We start from the raw sequence: 19,245 nt of genomic DNA on the forward strand, positions 1-19,245 counted from the left end.
GTCAGAATACAATAAAATGCTTTAATAAATATCAAAGCTAAGTTAATTTGATCTTAACATGCAGTCTGTGAAAACAATAACAGTAAATTCCTACCACTCTGCCCCTGCCAGTCAGTAAAGAGTGTTATCTTAAGGTTTCTATCATCTCTATTTATAATGCCATGGTCACTAAATGAAGGGACATTGGATCTTCATGGAGCCGTTTCTATACTCTTCTTTCTTTTAATATGAGCAGGTGAACTTTTAAGTGCCTCTTACTCAGCGTAGTTATTACTATTGGATTCCTGTCAAGCTTCTTCCCCCACATAAATTCTTTTCATCACAGTTTCTTTCATGTGTACTATAGGTATAGAAGGTCTTAGTTCATGTTTAACTTTTTTAACTATTATGCAATGCTTAAGGAAGATGTGCGCTTTGGTGACTGCACATCATGAATCATAGTGCATGTAAGTGTGTGTGTGGCTCAAATTCACAGCAAAGGTCAGTGCTTCTCCATTTATTTTCCTGTGTCTTGGCTCACCTGTGTGGCCAATGGGTGGCTTCTCTCCTATTGGTCATACAGCAAAAAAATTGGCAAAAAATCCTATCCCTTTCAGGAATTCTGTCTGCAGGAACACTGGTCTCTTCCTGCTTAGCCACAAGGAAAACAGCAAATGGCTCAGGATGGGGTACACCATCTTCAGGTCTCCACAAGAAGAGCCATGGCAACAACACTGGCAAAGCAGCTTCACACCTTCTGGTCAGGAGAAGGTGGAAATACCCTGCCTGTAAGGGTTCTCTCCAGTTCTATATTGCAGAGCCTGTGTGCCTGAAATGTTTAGCTAAGCAGTGGCTCAGCTATGTCCCTGCCTATCCACATGCCTACAGCAGTGGATCAAAACCAACCAACCTCACATCTCTTCACAGTTCCCTCACTAGATCCCTCTGAAGACAGTAAAGAGGAAGAGGAGGCTGAAGATTCCCTTCAGTCTTTCCAATACAACTATCGGATTCCTTTTTTCAGACCTTCCTTATTGATCTCTAGAGATCTTTTTGCAATTCACTTCTAAAGGATTGGGTTATGCTTCTCCATATGCAGTTTCTTTTTCCTCAAAAATGAGAAAGCTAAACTACAAGTTCCGGGACCTCTGGATTTTCTGGCCTCCCACTCAAAGGCCTTTCATTTTCCATTGCATTCTGTAATCTGATTCCTAAATGAAGGGAGGAAGGAGGGTATTTATTCTGATATACTACACAGTAGTTTGAAAGGGTTCTGCCTGCATATCAGACACAGTAATAGAATTGTCAAAAGTACCAGGATCTTGAGGAGCGCATGAGAAACAAGTCACTGTGTGTTCTATAACTAGAAATGTTTTAAAATTTATTAGCAAAACAAACAAGATCACAAACACTATAATATAGCAAAGGAGATAGAGCCAGTCCAAAATGGCCAGCACTTGCATACTTACATCATCCCTTGCAAGGAAACCCAGAATAGGTGAGGCATGTGGTCATCTGGCCAACTCGTCCAACATTTCCTACTGTCCTCAGTCTGGTCTTAACTTTTACCAGGTGTTTCACTAACACCTACGATATCTTATACATATTACATTGTGGTTTCAATTTTTTTTCCTTATACATACTTCGAGGGCTCAATAATATTAGGGTCCCTAACTTCAGTAGGTCAATTAGTCATGTTATCTTCATTAGCACTTATGTAAATTAATTGCCATTAATTGTAGATCTGTGGTTAGTACATGTAAGCTTTGGTTAAGCTCAGCATCGTTTTAAACTTTTTCTAAAATTGCAAAAGTATATTTTTGCAGTATCTCAGTTCACCTTTTCTCATCACTCTCATTTATAGAAATGCCACAACATCATTTTATAATAGGCCTTAGTTATGCTAAGCTAATTGTTGTACAGGCCTCAGGCCTATAGACCCTTGTGTTACTGTCTTATGATTTATAAATGGTTCTTACTTATAGAATGTAGGCCTGGAAGGGACCTCGAGAGGTCTTCTAGTCCAGTTCAGTGCACTCAAGGCAGCACTAAGTATTATATAGACCATCTCTGACAGGTGTTTCTCTAACCTGCTCTCAAAAAATTACCAATGACGGAGATTCCACAACGACCCTAGGCAATTTATTACAGTGCTTAACTACCCTGACAGTTAGGAAGTTTTTTCTAATGTCCAATCTAAAACTCCCTTGCTGCAATTTAAGCCCATTGCTTCTTGTCCTTTCCTCAGAGGTTAAGGAAAAGAATTTTTCTCCCTCCTCCTTGTAATAACCTTTTATGTACTTGAAAATTGTTATCATGTTCCCCCCTCCCCCATCTTCTCTTCTCCAGACTAAACAAACCCAATTTTTTCAATCTTTCCTCATAGGTAATGTTTCTAGACCTTCAGTCATTTTTGTTGCTCTTTTCTGCACTTTCTTCAATTTGTCCACATCTTCCTTGATATGTGGTGCCCAGAACTGAACACAATACTCCACTTTTATGACTGGCTACAGTTCCCAGGTCTCTGTATTGGGTCCTTTAGATTGGAAGGCAGAAGGAGCACTTAAATTCACTTTGGAACTTGGAGGTGCCCAGACTGACACAGCTATCTGTACTTATATTTTCAGGGCATCCATCCACTGTCTCTTCCTGCTAACCATAAACCAGACTTAATGATATAGCTCAACATGCTATCTATTTAGTGGCCAATAGTCTGGATGTGTTCTTCATCATTGCACATAAAATCATCTGGATCTGTCCTTGGGGAGGTAACCTATCTTCTAAACTGAAGTTCCTCACACTTCCTTACAGGAGACTCAGACAATTTGGGGACATTCTAGATTCAGCTCTCAAGAAGATTTCTGTAAAAGAAGGTTTCATCTGTAGCTTCTCAGTCACACTAAACAATACCCTCCTCTGCACCGTCCTCTAGAGAAAATAGCAACTTAACTTTTCTCTCAGGAAATCGTCTCTGAAGTACAAGCTAAGCTGATCAAGTCCTCACTAGTAGCTCTTTTGGAAATATAATTTGAAGTGTAAACCCTGCCAAGGTCAGGGAAAGTGGATACAAAAGTAGTTCTGACTTTTCTCCCTCTCAGCCTCTGAGGTGATGTGCGGGAGGATTTTCCAATTTCTGGATGAGTAGTCCAGAATCTACTTGGGTTCATGGATTATAGCTGTAACAGACTGGAAATATTTCATAGAATTCCAAAATCTACCTCCCCTCCTTTAGCTATGTTTCTTCACATTCCATTTCTACTGCAGAAGAGAGGGATAACTTGTGCTTCTTATAATCTCAGTGCCTGCTGGATGTGGAGGCCATTGTTCCACTTCTCTAGATCCAATTCTGATGGAGAATGTACAGAAGATATTTTATAGTTCAGAAATGATTGGAAGGCTTTTCTTGAAGGTTTTAAAATGACTAAACTAGACTAAAGTACCAACAATTCAAGGAGTTCCAGAGAAAGATTGTGATAATCATAGACAATGGGACTTTCTGGACTCATTTGAATGGGCTCATATCTGTCATTTTATCCCAAATAGAATTCTTTGGAGTCAAACCTCATCAGTTGAGCCTGTTGGGAATTTTCCATTGGAATGATTTCTGACAGAAAATTCACTTTACACAGGAAGTGCCAGGGAAATCATTCCCAGCTTCATGGCTCCCCTGCTGTGGAGCAGCCTGCCAGTTGGGCTGTCCCAGAGTCAAGGCTTTGAGGGTCCCCACAGCCTAGAAGCACTAGGAGTCCTGGCTTCTGAGCTACCTGGCTCCCTGCACTGCCTAGCTCCTAGCAGTTCAAAAAGCCTTAGAAACATTTAGTAAAAGTCAAAATGAAATGTTTTGACTTTTTCAAAATGAAATTTTGGAATTCCTGTTCCATTAAAAAAACCTGAAATTTTGATTTTTCGTTCTGAAATTAAACAATTTTTTTTATTATTTCTGAATTTCTGACAGAATGGGAATTCCAGTTTCCAATGAGCTCTCATCACAACCTTTTGCTCTAAGTACAAAATGCACTTCTTCAAAACTTGCCTTCTCTAACATAAACAAGTAGCAGCACGTATACTTTAAAAAAAATGCTTCTGTCAAAATAAAGCATTGCTTAATGCACTACTGAAAGGTGCTCAGATGCTACAGTAATGAAAACAGTATGAGACGCTGAATAGAATAGAAATGAAGTGCTTCTTCATTTTCAGCTGAAGTTGTTCCCCTTCATCTTTGCTTCCAAAGCATGGAAGGAAATCATCTGACATTTCTGGGACAGGGTATGCTTGTCTCATGCACTGGCATCTTCCCTTTTCTTACTCTCTGAGTCCCTCCTAGGAGCTTAAAGCCTCTTCAACTGTCCTCTCTCACTTGATCCATTCCTGGTTCACATATGCCTCATTGAGCTTAGCCTGCCTGATGCAACTTTAATCTATTCCATCAGAGCCATTAACACTTTTGGTCTGAGAGAGAAGCCTTCATGGATGAGTTCTAGAGCACAGTCACCTGGAGCTCTGTTCACAACTTCACAAAGCACTGGCGTTTGGATCCTTTTACATCAGCAGATATGACATTTTAATGTAGGGTGCTCCAAGCTGTCATTCTGCCAGAGCTTTGAAGCTGCTTTCATAAGGAGACAGAGCTGGGGTTCTCTCAGCAAAGCACTGATTTCTGTCCCCAATAAAAAAAATTGCACAAGAGTAGGAGCCCAACTGGGAGCAGAACTAGGATACAACAGAACTTATGGGATTCCCTCTGAAGATCTATACATCTAAAAGATTGATATACACTATTATAAATCTCTTTTCTTAAAACAAAACAAAACAAACAACTTGTATTGCGTGAACTGGTATTTTGATAACACGGTTGGCCTCAGTATCTTTTATTAAAAATGTACTTTTCAAATATCCTTACTGTCATTTTTGTCTAAAAATATTATGAATGTTCTGTACTAAGGTTAGGAGAAATATCACCACTTCTTCTCGGGATTGCTTGACATCATGAACAGATGTTCATAATTTATTAACAATACTGAAAACCATCAAAATGAAAAAAAAATTCTCATTTTGACTTAGCCTGGCAATATATTTTTATGACTTTTTAATAGAGAAACTAGCACTGAACACTATAAAAGCATTCATTTAACAAAAGTATAATATTTATTTCCTTTTGTAAACAATATAGTTAAAATTAAAGGGGCTCAAAGGACTGACACTTGCATTTGATAATGTTTTGTAATTTCTTTTTTAATTTCAAATTAGCACATTTCATCAATGCAACTTCACCAGATGTTAAGATTACACTGATGCTTTATGATGATGTCCTGATCAATTTAGCATAGCCAAAAGCTCCAGTGCCACTGGAGAAACAAATTATAGAAATGTTTTAACACTTTTAGTTGATATTAAAATGTTTGTTTTGCAGAAATGGGACCTTTTCCCAATAATAGTGCTGTTTACAAGGAGGAGTTGTAGGATACATATTAGTTAATTGATTTTTGAGAGAATAGTGTTTGAGTTCTGAATGTAAGCAGATACTCTATCCAAGTTATATATTCTGTATAAAATTCTATTTAGATTAACATAAAATATGAATTTTAAATATAAATATAGACAGCTGAAGTTTTATTGTGGCCAATATTTGCTTTGAGGAACAGTAAATATTTATATTAATCAGAGCAAGAATGGAATATGTATTGTTTCTATGCATTCTGAACCTTTTCAATAGGAAATCTAAGAATCCCATTATTAGGACAATGAAAAATGTAAGTGGAAATAGTTTTACTTTTCTACTAATATTTTAAAGGAGAAAAATAAGAAAAATTGATATTCACCTTTGTGCTGATCAGGAGGCAGAGATTATCATTTATAATATGATTGATTAACTTTGCTCCAGACCTCGGTATTATTTAACCATGAGGAGGAATGAAATAGGAAGTTTTAAACTCCTCTTGTAACTGTTTTCATTCTTGGCCAAGATTTTCTTTTTGTATTAAAAGTCAATATTATGTCTTAAACTCAAAATCCACGCAGCCCAGTTCCATCAACTTCTACATACCCTGTTTCCCTTTGTCTTTTCTGCTATGTATTGTAGATGTTATGATGCTGTTCTGGTGCTAGAATAAGAGAATGGGCCAAATACTGGTTCTGTGGAAATAAACAACAAAACTGCCTTTGACTTTAGTCTCAGTAGGATTGGATCCTAAGTGTATATTAAAAATCTCTGTCACATGACCTGTCTCTTGGGCATGACATTTCACTATGCCCCAGTTTTATACCTGGACACTTGGTACTTTTGTTAGGTGCTATAAGGCAATACAAATAAAGATGTGCAGAAAAATTTATATTTGATTAAAGCCTAATTCCAGGAAAAACATATGTTTTCTATTCTGTAAAAACAAGCCACCAAAAAATAAGACAAGCTGTGGCAATGCCCAGTCAGATCCTTTTGAATTCATAGTCTGTTCCTCTGTTCATTCTTTCATGTCAGGTGGCCTTTCTGCTACCTCTCATGTGGGCCTGCAAGATAGGATAGTTCATGGTTCATGCACACAAACCACCCTCTCATATTTTTCTCAAGGGGAAGGTTGTCCTACGTAAGTGTCCTAGCTTACTCCCAAAGAGAGTTTTGCTGTCCAGCTTAACTGGAAGATTTTCCTTCCTGATTTCTGCTCCCCCTCAAGGTTCAGAAGCAAATCCTTTTCTTTTCTCTTCACATGCATAAGGCCCTGAAAGTCTACTTTGCACACACAAAGAAGTTTATGCAATCCTATCATCCATTTTTCCTTTTGAAGGCCCCAAGAATTGGGTAAAAGCTTCCAGGTTTGTCTTTTCTAAGTATATCAGAGCTCTCTTACACCACAGGTGATTCACCTTGCCCATATAAGCTCAGTCTCTTCTACTAAAGCAGTTGCCACTGAGAGGAGAGTGACCCGAGAAGGTCAGAGAGAGAAAATGTGAGAATGATTCTATTCTATAGTTTGGTGGGTAGAGGGGCTGGGAGGTGGAAAACCCACAGTCTAGTCCCTCTTCTCCACATACTCTTTAATTATTTATCCAAAGTGGAACAGCTTCAACAGCAGAGACTGAGAGTGATCCACATCAGAATATCTCATTGCCCAATGGTGCAAATCCTGGGTGCAAGCGGACAAAATGCATTTCAGTATGACCAAATGCAAAGTCATACATCCAGGAACAAATAATGTAGGCTATAGTTACAGGATGGGAGACTCTATCCTGGGAAGAAGTGACTATTAAAAAGACTTGGGGCTTATGGTGGATAATTATCTGAACATGAAGTCCCAGTGTGATGCTGTGGATGAAAGAGCTAATCTGATCCTTAGAAATATGAACACAGGAATGTTGAGTAGGAGAAGTGAGGTAATATTACCTCTATATTTGGTACTGTGCAACCACTGCTGGAATACTTTATCCAGTTCTTGTGTCCACAATTCAAGAAGGATGTTGATAAACTGGAGAAGGTTCAGAGAAGAGCCATGAGAATCATTAAAGGATTTGAAAATATGCCTTATATTGATGGGCTGCAGGAGTTCAATCTGTTTAGTTTAACAAAGAGAGTGTTTAGGGGTGACTTGATCAGAGTTTATATTGATGGTGGAACAGTCTCTGATATTATATAGGGCCTTTGGAAAAATGCTTAAGCATATTGAGTCCAGTTCTCCACTGTGCAGGAGCACCGTGGACAGCGGGGAAAGAAGACCAGGACCTGACTACAATGTCCTGATTCTGCTCTGCTTGACCCTGATTAATTTAAAGCTGCAGGGGGCAAACCTTCTCCCTAAAGAAAATCAGGCAATCAAGGATTACAGAGCCTTGGCCTACTATTCCCTCTCCCTTGGCTTCCTTTATGGTGACGGGACACGTCCCCTCCCTTTCTGACCTGACCCCTGCCTTCTCTTCCAACCCTCTGACATGACTCCTCAGCCCCTATGCCAGGCACTGCAGTTCCAGTGGAGGAAACAACAGTGGTGATTGGCGGAGTTGGTGAGGTATACAATGGCTGGAGATTTCTCTTAACTGGGGGAATTCTTGGTGTTTCTCTGGCTGATGTAAGTTCAATTTTCACTGTGAATTTAGCAGACTGGAGAATCTAGCCGAGCATGTATACTGCAATACCTATAAAATGAGGAAACTTAAGAATAGTATTTTGTCCTAGGACCCAATTTGGTGAGGTACTGAGCACTGTTGCCTCATAGGGAAATACAGAATGATGCCAGAACAGGAGTGTTATTTGTTTAAAATATCTCAACTGGCATGTTTCAAAATACAGAGCAAAGGAAACTAAATGTAAATAATATGAGAAAGTTAGAATCAAAGCATTGTGAGCCTGAACCTATGAGGAGCTGAGTGTCATCAACTCCCATAGGAGTCATTGGGATTTGAGCAATCAGCATCTCACAGGAGTGCTCAGGACATTAAAAATTTAGTCCCTAAGACAGATATTTTTGACATTTTGCTTATTTTTGTCTGCCTGTTTTGTCATTTAGATCATTAGTTCTCAGGGGCAGGAACCATCTCTTCTTACGTGTCTGCCCAATGTCCAGCACAATAGATGTATTTTGCTAATCTGTTTATTATAATCTTAAAATTCTGTAGACACAATTGAATATGTTTTCTAAAGTGTGTCAGCCAAACTTGCTAACTAGACTTTTTTTTACAAGTTTATAAAATATTGAGAGCAGGTAGGCTTGTTTTAATGGATTTTACTCACTCACATGAAAGTTTTTTATCCAAAGACATTGTTACTTACAATAATGCTGCAACTTCATTTTTAAAAGTCATAACTGTAGTAATTCAAGCAACTCCTTACAAAACAATGTGTATGAATAATTTGAGCCCTGACCCTGCAAAGACTTATGGTTGAAGTCAAACTATTCATATGCCTAAATTTAAGCACATTCATAAGGCTTTGCAAATTAAAAGCCTCAGCATGTAAATATTTGGTAGGATATATGACTATCATTATTATTGCTTTACTTATATTCCTGTATCATCCATGAGTAAAGCCCCAAATGAGATCCAGAGTCTCATTGCGCTGGTGCTGTATAAACAAATAAGAAGACATAAGAATTTGCAGTCCAGTACCTGATATATTAAAGTCATAGTCATGAACATTCAGGATAAAAAAATACTAGAGATAAAAGAGCTGGACCCAATAATTGACCTGGTTACATGGAGTTTTGCAATTAGGATAATCTTGAATTTTCCTGACTATTCTTTTTTTCTTGTACATTCAGAGTAATAGACTGATAAGAAAGTGCCTGTGTTATTTGTGGTGGTTTTTCCAAATTCACAAAGAACTTTTTAAAGGTATTAAGTAGCCAATGGATTTAGGCACCTAAATACCTTCAAAAATCTGGCCCGTGGTATAGCTGTGCCAACAATTTTGTATGGAAAAAAGCAATTTCTGCTAATTCCCTTTCCCAAAGAATTGGAAAACTATTCAAAGTTCAATCTGTATTGGCCCAGTCACAAAGAAAAAACCTTCCTCAGGGACACCATGCTCCCTTGTTCCTACTTTGGTCTTTCAGGGGCCTACAGCTTTCCCAGGAGGCTAATCATTTTGTCTGGTCATCCAGTCAGGGTGGAAATTTAGGGTGATAAAATCTACAGTTTCTCTTAGGAGCCACCAGTACTGTCTGTAGCCAAAGTAAACTCTCTTTAAACACATTCATGTGTTTAAAGAAAGTTTTGAGGCTCTGAGGGAAATGTAAATTAATTACATTAAACTTCCTCATTAGCTGTTGGTGTAATGTACAGTAATTGGGGAAAAAACTTCATCCCAGGCAATTATAAATTGGAGACCTGCCATGATAGCCTCCTGGATTTATTTCCAAGCAGTTTGTGAGCCTCCATTAAAGCTAAGCAGGACCCATAGAAGTATGGAGCCTCCAGAAAAGATCCCATCAGTGGATCTTTCCTCTGGAGGTAGGACTGTTATAAGTGCAAAACATAGTAACTTTATCTATCTATCTATCATTTCTGTTTTTAAAGATGTATTGACTGAGTTCCAACTGTGGGTCTTAGCTACCTAACATGAGATGGACTGGAACTCTCCTAGATCTCCAAAATGTGTGGCACTGTCAGACGAACTTCAATCTGAGTCTAACTACCAAATGGCTCCTTTCCTCTCAAACATTACATTTCAGTTCCTTATTATTATTATTATTTAACATTTATATTGTGAAACTGACAATGTTCTAGAAGGCACTTATGGCAATTGGTCTTGGAAAGAGGCTTACTTTCATGTACTGCAGAGGAGCAAAAATCTATGAGCGGTAGGGTAGTTCCAGCCTATTTCTTGCTAGGTAGCAGAGACACAAGAATATCCATATAAAAATATCTTTAGTGAAGAAGAATTAAAAGTGATTTTTTTGGTATAAAAATACAAATACTGAGAGATATAGCTAGTTGCAATGTGAGTGGAAGAATGGACACAATCAATGACCATTAGTCAATGTAATTGATGCCTCACTTTGACCTATTTTAGTAAATCAGTAGTGATAAAGATTGGTGGTTCATTTTAATGCCTGAAATCATGCTATAATTTAAATTACAACATATTGGAATATTTGCATTTTAATATACTAAAGTAACTGAAAAAGACATTTGCATGATGGCTGAAACAAACACTTCATCAGGAATAATTCACTCAGCTCATGCTCACTGCACAATGGGCTGGTTCTACAATGCTTAATTAGAAGTCTAGGATATCTCTCTGCCTCTGTTTCTCCTCCCACTTTTGTTTTCATACTATGTGGTTGCATTGTGCATAGCACATATGGGCTCCAAACCCAACTGGAGCCTCTAGATAGTATCATAGTATAAGTGATAGCAAGGAATAAGGAAGGATTTGCAATATTAGGTTAGACCAATAGTCATGTGCTATAGTACTTCATATAAATATCCCTGATTCCTCAGAGGGGATCATGAAAAAGCCTACTATATTGCAGTATTATTCAAAGGAAAATCTTTTTTGACAACTCTTTCAGGTCCTCATCTTATACCCTAAAGCATGAGATTTAATTACCTTTGTCTTTATTTTAGTTTGCATGGTTACAAATGTTGTTAATGGAAATAAAATTATCCAATCCTTTAAAAAATCCAGCTCCTGAACAAATGGACTATATGCTGTATTAGTTAACTAGATCAGCCAAGTAAGATCTGTCAGCTATAATATTTTTATTTGCATTGTATTATCCAGCCACTAGATGTGTCTCTGGATACATGTAAATTCAAGATGGAGATGTAATTTCCAGCTTGGGGTAGATGTATGCACGTTAGCTTTGATTGAGCTAGTGTGCTAAAAATAGAAGTGTAGCCGCAGTGGCACAGTCTCCATGTCTGAACCATCTTTCCATAGCCATTGACTTATAGAACTGTGGAATTCAAAACTGTATTTTAGTTTTCTAGAACATGGAATGTTAATTACGTGCATTTTAAACAAGCCCTGGTGAATGTAAATTATGTCTTGTCTAACCATTGTATGGCAATTATTAGTTTTGAAACCAGTAGATATCAAATAAAATTCTTACCTTTTGGAGTACTTGGTGCTGCTGAGTACTCTAACATAGACAATATCTTCAATTGACAAGATTCCATTGTCACATAAGAACAAATTTAGATAATCTTCTCTGTCTGAGGCCAAGAAATAGAATCTTTGCTACAAAATGAGATGAGGCATCAGCAGTGTTAATACACCATGCACGTACTTAGCTCTAAAATGGATACTGTGAGTCACACACAAGTTCTCATCAGATTCATTATCAGTCCTGTTTTTGTTGATTGCTTATTAACAATCTCTACCCACAGCCCTATTATTTCAATGAAACAGTACACTCTTGTTTGCCAGGCAAGTTTCTTAAATAGTAATCACAACAAGAAATACTGTACAAAGAGCTGGAGCTATAAAGTCATTAACTGAGGTACCTTTAGGACACAACAACAGATGTCTCAATCTGAACTTGTCTCAACCTTTCCATGGACTTGACCTAAAAGCAAGATAACAGAAAAGGGGTACTCTGGATGGTCAGACTACATCTTGCCCACACTGTAGTTACTTTCATGATCAATTTTTTCAGCAATTATATTATGTGCAGACTGTCAATATTTGGATATTTTGGAATATTCAGGGATGAGGTGGCACACACAAAACCTTTTTTTCTGTCTTTCTAATAATAAAGTGCCTTGCTTCTCATTTTTCTAATTTTGTTATAGCTGCTGAAGAGGAACCAGTTTCATTTGAGTTGATTGCCTGTCACAGATATTGCTTGCATTATTTTACTGGTTATCTTATTCTATACTTTTTAACTTATTTTTAGGTTTATATTTTCAGTATAGAACCTATTGTTATTATTGCAGAAAAAGCCCTTTGCCCTGATTTAGCTAGTCTTCTTACAATGCTAGAGAAAATCCTATTGTACAGTTGCTGTTTGAAACAATAAGGATATTAGTTTTTTTTCAAGATGGGCATTATTCTAAGAACTTACAAAACTGCTTTTCAGCAGAAGAAATAAAGATACTTACAAAAATGTAATGAAGGTAGGTATGCTAACAATCTGTTTATCAAAATGCTTAGCTCCCCCATTTAAAAGCAAGTGAAATAAAAATAAATACTAGAAATTAAATGTAATAATTAATGGCTTTCCTATCTTAATGTTGCAATAATAAAATACCCTAGGCCAGAAATACTACATATTGAAACTGAAGTGCCATTAGATTGACCACATTGCATATATTTATATTTTATAGTATACATTAATGATAAAGGCTAATATATTCAGGTTAACATTTAACAAGGGGAAAAAGAAAACAATTATAGAATTAGTTCTAATTAGTGGAACAAACTTTACATTTGGATTTTCCTGATATTTGAGTACTTGATCTGCCCCAAAAGGGAAGAATAAAGGTTTTTTCCATGCAGTTCTTTGCTGAGATGCACGCTTAGTGGTTGATCTTCCATTGTATAAAGGGGTATACGGAGATGTGCTTGACACATGCTTAGAAGGTGCATAAACAAAGACCATGTAATACAGTAAAACTATTGCCATGATCACCACAGTGAATCAACACTTGGACCCCTTTTTACATGGTGAGGAGCAACCCAGAGAAGGGCATATCAGGAGGTAGGAGCTGAGCATTCCTTATGCAATTATGCTGGGCAGCGTTTTGGTCTGACAGTGGCACACAAAATGAAGTGTTTTCTGTCAGATGGTCTCAGACATATGAACATTTAAGTCAAGGCCAGCCCTGAAAGGAAAGAGTAAGAATGGTGAAAGGTAGTTTTAGAATGCAGAACTTGATTTTCTGATTAAGGTAATCAGTTTCTGTAGGTTTATGATGGCATGAAGGCTGTCTTTTTCTCAGTATGAGGAAGTACCATGCTTTGAAGCCTGCCTATGTGGTCTGCTGAAGCACTCCTTATGTAGTCCTTACCTTTTTCAAGGAGTCTACCTTTCCTTTGAATACTTTCTCATGAAGAGGATGCTTGAAAAGGGATGTGTGGGTGAGGGCTGAGAAGCAGCATTGAATGGAATTGGATCACATATCCCAACTGAATAATCTCTTGTAGCTAGACTCCATAGTAATTCTACCCAAGCTTCAAAGAAATTGACCCCAAAAGGAGGAGGGATGAGTGGAAAGCAGAAGGTAAAACTGGTTCTAGATTGTTAGGTAAAATGTCAGATTTTTAGTCTTGCTGCTAAAGAAGACGAATGAATGGCAGAAGATGAAACTGCTCTAAGATGTTTTTCAGTGCCTTTTTCTTTTTGTGTTGTCAAAGCTCCCTCTTGTGAAATTGAAATTGGACAACAGAGCTTAAGTCTGTGATCCTGGAAGGACAAGGTCAAGGGGGCCTTCCTTGTCATGTCTGATTGAAGGAGTCCCAGAGACCAACAATAGATTAAGAATTTTCACTTTCTCAAGTCTTATCCATCATGGGGCTGACAAGATCCTCTCTGTCAACCTCCATTTGGGCCTGAGCCTTTGACGGAATGCCCAATATTGTTAGCAAGGAGCACAATCTGAAGGAAGCAGCTGATACCACCCGGAGCATCCTAAATTGCTGGAGGATGTGTTTGATCACTATATTCCCCTTAGCCACTAGCTTTGCTGGTGGTTTTCATTTGTTTGTTTGTTTGTTTATTCCTGTATCTCAGGAAAACATCCTGAGAAGCAGTGACTCTGAAAAGGATTTCAGGGTTGTGGTGGATAATCAGCTGAACATGCACTGAACACAGGAGTCAGACTAGATGATCATAATGGTCCCTTCTGGCAATAGGAACTATGAATCTATGAATTAATTAGAAGGAATATTTGTCCGCAAAGATAAGGTACTTTGCTATGACAACTTGGTAACTGGCCACACAGCTGCCCGAGAAGACTTTCTTTCACCCAAGGTCTATTTTTTTATGTACTTATTCAATAGAAAGGTCTAACCTGCTCTGGAACTGCTCAGTTTCATTCACTGCTGTCAACATCAATAAACGAGTACTAAGATGAGTTAGGAAATACTGGTATGTCCCTGGTGGCACGTGATATAAGTGATCTACCTTCTTATTTGTTTCTGAGATTTAGGATGGAGCTAAGCAGAAGCCCTTAGCTAGAACCAGTAGGCCATCATTAAGATCATAAGAATGTCCATACTGGGTCAGACCAATGATCTAGCCCAGTATCCTGTCTTACAACAGTGGCCAATGGCAGGTGCTTCAGAGGCAATGAACAGAACAGGTAATCATCAAGTGATCCATCCCCTGTCTCCCATTTCTACCTTCTGGCAAACAGAAGCTAGGGATACTTCGGAGCATGGTTTTGCATCCCTGCCCCTCCTGGCTAATAGCTATTGATGGACCTATCATCCATTAATTTATCTAGTTCTTTTTTTAACCCTGTTATAATCTTGGCCTTCACAACATCCTCCGGCAAACAGTTCTTCGGATTGTGCATTGTGTGAAGAAATTCTTCCTTTTGTTAATTTTATACCTGCTACTTATTAATTTCATTTGGTAACCCCTAGTTTTTGTGTTGTGAGAAGGAGTAAATAACACTTCCTTATTTACTTTCTCCAAACTAGTCATGATTTTTAGACCTCTATCATATCCCTCCTTAGTTGTCTCTTTTCCAAACTGAAAAGTCCCAGTTTTATTAATCTCTCCTCATATTGAAACTGTTCCATACCCCTAATCATTTTAGTTGCCCTTTTCTGTACCTTTTCCAATTCCAAATCATCTTTTTAGAGATCGGGCAACAAGACTGGGGTAATATGTGGGCATACCATGATGTGGGCATACCCAAGATATGGGCATATCATGGATTTATATTGAGACAATATGATATTTTCTCTCCTACTGTCTTTCCCTTTCCTAATATTTCCCAACTTTGTTAGTTTATTTTACTGCTGCTGAACATTGAGTGTATGTTTTCAGAGAACTATCCACAATGACTTCAAGCTCTCTTGCTTGAGTGATAGTCCCCATCATTTTATATATACAGTTGGGATTATGTTTTCCAATATGCATTAGTTTGCATTTATTAACATTGAATTTCATGTGCCATTTTGTTGACCAATAACCCAGTTTTGTGAAATCCCTTTGGAATCCTTTGCAGTCTGCTTTGGACTTAACTATGTTGAATAGTTTTGTATCATCTGCAAATTTTGCCACCTCACTCTTTACCCCTTTTTCCCAGATCATTTATGAATATGCTGAACAGTATTGGTCCCAGTGCAGACCTCTGGGGGACAGCATTATTTACATCTCTCCATTGTGAAAACTGACCATTTATTTCTGCCCTTTATTTCCTATCTTTTAATCAGTTACTGATCTAGGAGAGGACCTTCCCTCTTCCCCCATCACCCTTGTCCACAGGCTTGTTGACTCCCTCAAAGAATTCTAATAGATTGTTGAAGCATGATTTCCCTTTATGAAAAACATGTTGACTCTTCTTCAACAGATTGTGTTCATCTATGTGTGTGATAATTGTGATCTTTACTATAGTTTCAACCATTTTGCCTGATATTGAAGTTAGGCTTACCAGCTTGTAATTCTCTTGGTATCACGTTAGCCTCACATTAATGATAAGTCTCTGTCTCTTTCTCTATGGGTATGTGTACATTGCAGAGTGAAGTTGATTTAATCTAAATCGACCTTCACCCACCGAGCTGCAGAATTTGGAGGCGCGTGATCACATCATACTTATTGCATCAGGGGATTGCGTCCCCACATCCGTGCTTACATTGAAAATCCAAGCAATATACCTACAGTGCAACTACCCGCAGGGGCATTTGGGAAGGTTGTTGTCCTCCCATGATGCAATATACTCCCTCCTCCCCCCTTCTTGTACCAGCCCAAACAAACACACGATCGCCTTTTCGCACCACTTTTTCAAACCCTTCACTCTCTGCCACACACACGCCATTGCCTGAGAGGAATGGAGCCCGCTCAGCTCTACTCTATTATTGTGAGCCTCACAAACACTTAATGACTTATTCTGAAATATTTTCAGGGGCGAGACAGGAGCCGCAGTGCTGAAAATTGCTATGTTACAGAGGCTGCCTTGCTACAAGCCATAGAACAAAATAATTCCCATTTGCTGCAGGCTGTCATGCACCATCTGCAGTGGGTGGAGCGCCGCTTCTGATCCTAGGAAACAAGCAGTGACTGGTGGGATCGCATTGTTATGAAGGTGTGGGATGATGAGCTGTGGCTGCAGAACTTTCGAATGCAAAAGACCACTTTCTTTGAACTTTATAGAGAGCTCTCTCCAGCCCTGAAACGCATGAATACTTGCTTGAGACCTGCTCTGACAGTGGAAAAGAGAGTGGCTATCACACTGTGGAAGTTAGCAATGCCAGACTGGTACCGGCCAGTTGGGAATCAATGCAGAGTTGGTAAATCCACCATGGGAGCAGCTGTGATACAAGTGTGCCAGACCATTAATAGACTTCTGCTAAGAAAGGTAATGACTTTGGGAAATGTGGAGGACATAGTGGGAGGTTTTTCTGCAATGGGGTTCCCAAACTGTGGGGGGCCATAGATGGCATACACATCCCTGTCTTAGCACCGGACCACCTTGCCACAGAGTACATAAATCAAAAGGGATACTTCTCAATGGTGTTGCAGACCGTTGTGGATCACAGGGGATGCTTCACCGACATCAGTATGGGGTGGTCTGCAAAGGTGCATGAAGCGCATAGCTTTAGGAACTCAGGTCTGTTAAAAAAGATGAACGCGGGCACTTTTTTCTCTGAACAAAAAATAAATATTGGCAATGTGGAAATGCCAGTAGTGATCCTGGTGGATCCTGCCTACCCCTTGCTTCCTTGGCTAATGAAGCCATACACCGGGCACCTGGACAGAAACAAGGACCATTTTAAATAATAGGCTCAGCAAGTGCACAATGGTGGTGAAATGTGGATTTGGACATTTAAAGGCACACTGGTGCAATTTGCTCACAAGGTTAGACCTCAGGGAAAAAACCATCCCAATAGTTATCTCTGCCTGCTGTGTGCTCCATAATATCTGTGAGATAAAGGGGGAGAAGTTCCCACTGGGTTGGGTTGTGGAGGCAGATAGGCTGTCCGCAAATTTTGATCAGCCAGATGTCACTGCAACTCTGAGAGCCAATCACGGAGCGCTGCACCTGAGGGAAGCATTGAAAAACTGTTTTTGTAATGGGACACAACAATAATTTGCATCACTTATCTGTGATGTGCTTTCACTTCACATCCCCTACCCATCCTCCACCAATCCAGTTCCCCCCTCTTCCCCCTTACCCACCAATCCATTTCCTCCCACCTCCCTTTATTCCCTTCTTATCAATAAATAAACAGTAATGAATTGTGAAGCAGTATGTTCCCCCCAACTTTCCCCCTTTCCTGTCGATCCATTCCCCCTCAACTTCCCCCTCTCTTTATTCCCTTTTTATCAATAAACGGTAATGAATTGTAAAGCAGTCCTTTTTTTATTGATGATCCTTCGCAGGGGGGCGGGGGAGGAAGATAATTGAATATTCTGCATGCATTGTGTGGGACCTGAGAGGGGATAAAGAGCCCATTTTGGCTGTGCACACACAAAAGAATCACACATTCCCACTCCTTAAAGGGGCTGTCACCTCTTTCTGCTCCCCTCAACCAGATAGGAGTGCCGCATGTACTGCACCCTGCTCAGCCTCCTCCTAGACCGCTTGGGGATGGGGCTAGGAAAGAATGCGTTAGCTCAGAGTTTTGCACGGGCTGCAGAGGGAGTCTATCCTGCCACTGAGCTTCCTGAAGCTCAACCAGATGCCTCAACGTGTCAGATTGATCATGCATTATATGCAGCATCTCATCTTGTGTTGAACACTCATACTCCTGTGCTGCCTTTCTGTTGTCCATATCCATGTTCAGTTTGTCAGATAATGAAATCCTCCATGTTCTTAGCTCTGTGTCCTCAGCTGTGGAGGCGTTCATTATCTCATTAAACATGTCATCCCGAGTTGTTGTTTTTTTGCCTTCTAATCTGCAATAGGCGCTCTGCAGGAGTATGAGATGGTGTGTTGAAGGCCACATTGTCCACTGTAAGGGAAGGAAAGCACAAGGTACCCATTGTTAACTCATCCCATGGATGAAAAGCAATGTTAAAGTTAATAAATAACTCCTCTTAGCTTTCCCAATGGAAGGCTAGAACCACATACCATTGCCTAACTATTTCAAGGGTCGGAGTGTCGTTCCAGTCATGGTAAGTAAGGGGTTAGTGCATCTATGTTAGGGAAATCCCCAGTGCCCATGCTGCACAAGTCCATGCTCCTTAGAGAAGGTATTAACAGGGTATTTTTCACCCTCTAAAATATTACTAAAATTACAATTTCGCTAAGAAACTATTCAAAACTGTCACATTCCATGTTTTCACAATGAAAATAATTTTGCTCAAGATGGGGCCACTTTCTCTGAAAATGATCACATTTACTATTGATATTTAAAAAGAATAAATAGTTTTGAATAAGTGTTCAAATTTCAAACATTTCAAGTTTGGCTCTGAATATTTCACACAACTCTATTAAAAACAAAGTCTAAAATAAACACGTAATAAAGGGATGAAATGAAAACAGCAACAGAGCATGTCTCATTAAAAGTTGTGCAATGATCTGTAGTCAGAGAAATCATGGGGACACACTAAAACCTGAAAATCGTTAGGGAAACAAGAAATAAGCCATATAAGTGCTACTGTATGCGTGACATATACTGGCAGTAATGAAAGATAAGTTAGTAGAGAAACACAAGGAAGA

General features: G+C 39.0%; 1 protein-coding gene across 4 annotated transcripts in view; it reads left to right on the plus strand.

Annotated features, from left to right (window-relative positions):
- Positions 1–19,245, plus strand: part of SGCG (sarcoglycan gamma) — a 150,469-nt gene that overhangs the window by 31,208 nt on the left and 100,016 nt on the right. The gene's annotated exons all lie outside the window — the stretch shown is intronic.

This window comes from Emydura macquarii, unplaced genomic scaffold, assembly GCF_026122565.2.
Source record: "Emydura macquarii macquarii isolate MOO-44397 ecotype Brisbane River unplaced genomic scaffold, CSIRO-AGI_Emac_v2 contig_2473, whole genome shotgun sequence".
NCBI lineage: Eukaryota > Metazoa > Chordata > Testudines > Chelidae > Emydura > Emydura macquarii.